The sequence below is a fragment of the Agelaius phoeniceus genome, chromosome 3 (assembly GCF_051311805.1).
Source record: "Agelaius phoeniceus isolate bAgePho1 chromosome 3, bAgePho1.hap1, whole genome shotgun sequence".
Taxonomy (NCBI): domain Eukaryota; kingdom Metazoa; phylum Chordata; class Aves; order Passeriformes; family Icteridae; genus Agelaius; species Agelaius phoeniceus.
The window spans coordinates 8,545,943-8,550,335 of NC_135267.1; positions in this window are offsets into that span (position 1 = coordinate 8,545,943).

Consider the following 4,393-nt stretch of genomic DNA (forward strand, 5'->3'; position numbering starts at 1 on the left):
AATAGAACTGTAGAATATACTGAGGTGGAAGGAACCCGTCAGAATTCATGAGTCCAACGCTCCCCTGAAGTCTCAAAATAACTCATTACAGGGGTTCTTACAATCACATGAGCAGGTTTGCTACCTCCAAAATACAAGGAAATGGTGAACATTTCATATAAAGTTTGCTGGATATGCACATATTGCTTTTGCATGGGTTACACAAGAGGAAACCCATAGTAAAGACTATGAAGCTGACCAGGTGATACTCATACATTTCTTAACTACCATATTGACTTGCTTGAGTGGCAATAAATAGTTTTTGCAAGCTGTTGGTGCATTAGGAGAGCCCTAGAAAACAACAAACCCACAGGTGAAAAGGCTTTACAAACACTTTTACCTGCTTGGGTGAGTCTCCCACTTTAAATCCTATAATGCCTCGTAGTAATGTTACATGATTGATTTCAGTTAATGGAGCTATTTCTTAGGAAGGTCTTTACAGCCAATTTTGAAGACTAATTGAGTTAGGATAACTTCCTTTGGGTTCATTTGTAGTATGCTCCTTGGAGTTGTCCCTTTGGCCACAGCTCCCTCACAGCGATTTTTGAGTCTAGCGGATTATGTAACAGCAAATCACCTGTGTTCTTGGGTTGTGCTGTCTGACCTTGTTTCATTAAAATAAATCTTGATTAATAGGGCTATTTTAATGAAAAGTATTTAGATAGCATGGAATCCATTTGCTTAAGAGGCTTTGATGGTGTTGGCTGAGCCTAATGAAAGCCACATTGGTCTTAGCAGAGCAGCACAGGCGACACTTCAATGCAAGTATTTTGTTACATATTGTGGTTTTGTGGGAATAATCTTATGGGATTAGATGGCAGATTAAAAATTTTTAATTTTTAATTTTAAGGTGTAATAATTAATTGTTTTAACTGGAAGACAATTAATGTTGAATCTAACTAGTTCCTTATCCAGTGAATTTAATTTAATCCAAGAAGAGCATGAAAAGGGAAAGATGTTTGCCCCTTATACTCTTTCTTGTACTACAACTAAGCCATCTTTTTAAATTGACCTCCAGTGGATTTTAAAGAAAAAAAAGAATATTTCTTTTATGCAGACACAATTGAATAATGAAGCTCATTGCTACAATATATTTTGGCTACCAATAATACTAATTGGAATAAATAAGACAAGTTCAAGAGAAATAACTTTTTCTGTTTGAGATTGTTAAATATAGTGATCCAACTGCAATCACAATTTACAGAAAGTAAAACTGTGTTGCAGGGGAGCGTCACTTACCCTTTTCCTGTTTCTTCTTGCCTTCCTTTCTTAAGCACTGCTAATGGTTTCCATCATAGACAAAACAGGAGACTAAATTAATTTTGTGGCTGACTCAAAGACAATTTTTTCACCTTTTTATTCAAGTATGAATTCCTTATAATCAGAACACTGGAGTACCACATGGTTCTATGGTCCTTCATCCACTGACTGACACACAGGTCTGGGAAGGAATTTAAGGAGTCGTTTCATGACCGATAGTGCTGCTACTGTAGGGTCATTTTCTCTGCCCTCCCTTCCCTCTCCCTGATCCCACATGGTCCTGTAGGCTCTCCTGAACCAGCTCCCTTGCGTTTACATAACACATTGTCAGTTAGGATATGTCACCTCACATATTTGATTAAAAATAATTTCTTCCTACCCTGCAGATTAATTTTCAGAAAAACTGCAGAGTTGATCTGATTTGCAGAACAGTGACACAAACTTCAGGGCTGAGGAAAAGGGTAATGGAGTAAGAAGGTCAATCTTTTCACAGACTGTCAATCTTTAAAACATATTTCCTTTTAAAATATAAATTTACTAAAATATTTTTTATTATCCCTGTCCTTTTAAGTCTCATCTAAGAAAGAAATACCTCTTATACTGTAACTCTTGTGTGTGTTCTGCCTGGATTCTTGTCTTCAGTAGATTTTAGTTCCGTCGACAGTTTTTTAACACGAGACAGAGTTTTCATTTCTTGTGACTAAATTTTTATATACAATTTCTAAATCTAGACTCTGTCTGAAGTACACTTCAAAGTAGTTTCTTCAAGAGAATGTCTGCAATCAGCACATCTCACATGTTAGTATTCAGTTTGTGAATGTGATATGATGGAATTGTCAATAAATTATAAACTGTCTCTTGCTGCTAATCATGTTGTTTCTTCTGATTCTTTGAATATTCTCAACTTCAACATTCAGTTGTCTTTTCCTCCAATGGCTTGACAGTATTCCAAAGTAATATTATAAAATGCATTTTTTCCTAAATTTTAATGCAATTCAGTTACTATTTAGTGTAGATAGGAACAATGAGATGTGAAGTTCAGTGAATTTACTTCTGCCTGAAAGTTTCTCTAATATTACATTTTCTGTCATTACTTTGGATTGTTGGTACTTTAAAACTCTGTGAAGTAAGGCACTTTTTCACCTTGGGTCCCTATCTTGACTTGCTTGGAACAGTCTGGACCACTGCCTGTGCATCCTTAGTGACACATTGGTCAGGCTGCTCTCTGGGCTCTGGATACTACACTGGCATGTGGAGCAACTGCTTTAGCACACAAAAGATCTTGTAGGTTAGACAAGAGACTTTTCATACTGCAAAAGCATCTGAAGTCCAAGTAGGATGTCCTAGATGATCTCTAAGGACACCATACACATATTTGGAGTAAATTGTATTTCTTTCTGTGTCATCCTCCCTTTCCCCACATGCCATACTCTTTCAGATCTGCTTGTCTCTCATTCTGTTAACTCAGTAATTGCAGAACACTTCATATGGTTGCCAGACCAAACATTTAGAGATGGAAGCAAGCAGGTGAAAGCACCTGGAATTAAGGAAGGGAGGGCAACAATTGGAGGCATTTTCTTTGCTTATCCTCCTTTCCCTTGGAATGTGTTCTGTCTTACCTTGGAGTGGTGCTTACTGGAAGAACTGGAGTTTAATGCTCTGATTTTCTGGCAGCTGGGTGGCTACCCAGGACATGTGGGAAACTGAAGTGATTTGTGCATCTAGCCATAAGTGAGGTTCTTTGAGAACACTGTGGATGGGAGTGGAAGCATGCATGACCTAATCTAGTACTCTAACCACTTGTTTGTTCTTCTTCTACACATTTGTGCTGAAATTATGTTTATTAAAAATGTTCATTATTGTCAAAGTACTGCTTGACACTTGGATACAAGTGACATCTTTGTGAGTTAACTTGAAGTTTAGCCTCCTTCCTTTATAAATTCAGAAATAAATTCATGTTGTTTAATCAACACTTTCCAAGACTGCATGAATACCAAATGTACAGACTGTGTACCTTCTTGATTGCAGTGATATTTTTAAAATTTGTATAAATAATTATGTTAATTAAGTCATTCAGAACCAGCCTCTTATCAGAAAATCCGAACACAACTGAATAATTGCCTGTCAGGCATACATAAACCAGCTCAGGGTGATAAAATGATTTTGATGTATATGTGATGTCCACATATCATTTACCACCCAGTGTGGTAGATGGTTACAGTCTCCAGTAATGCAAAGTCTATCTGTCCATGGGGATTTAGGAATTAAGAACAATGTCTCTAGAATATTTGGTAAAAAGAAAAACACGTCAGTTTTGTTGCACAGTTGGACATTTGTAAGACATTTACAATTTATAAGACAACAACAACAACAAAAACATATTAATCTGTTTATTCAATTATGCAGTTATCAGTACCATTCTGATAATAAGATACAGCTGACAAGAGACACAGAACACTATTTTATCCATCTGTTCATCTATCAAACTTTCCTTGGCATAAAACATGAGGAATCTTTTTCCTTATATATCACCACAAGTACAAATATAAATCTGATTTATATTTACACTTATCTTAAAATATTGGCCTTTGATATATGGAAACAATGTTTTGCATAATACCTGTTAGTTACCCTGAGTATGTAGATAATAATTAATGTTTCTCTTACTCTTACTCTGTTCTCACCTGCTTTAGAAGTATGGGCTTTATGCTGTTTCTGTTTTTGAGTGCAGAGAGTGATAAGAAAGGAAAAACAGCAACTTTCTCTCTATGTCAGTAGGGGTTTGGTTGGTTGAGCCTGCTGTGCATTTCTGTGAAGGGTGAATAATTCTGGTTGAGAATCAGAGTTGAGGGAGTTGTTATTTTCCACTTGCTAGCAGGTGAAAAATGTAACAGATGATTGCGTCCAAGAACATAACAAGAACTCTGGAGATAAGGGTTCAAGTCACTTACTTTCACTCACTATCAGCTCTCCATTTGAATGTAAGGAGAAGCAACATTTTCCTTTCTCATAGAAATATTGCCAGAGTAAATGTGGTGCTATATATAAGCCACAAAAAGGCAACGATGATTCTGCAGTAGGGTAGGTATCAGTA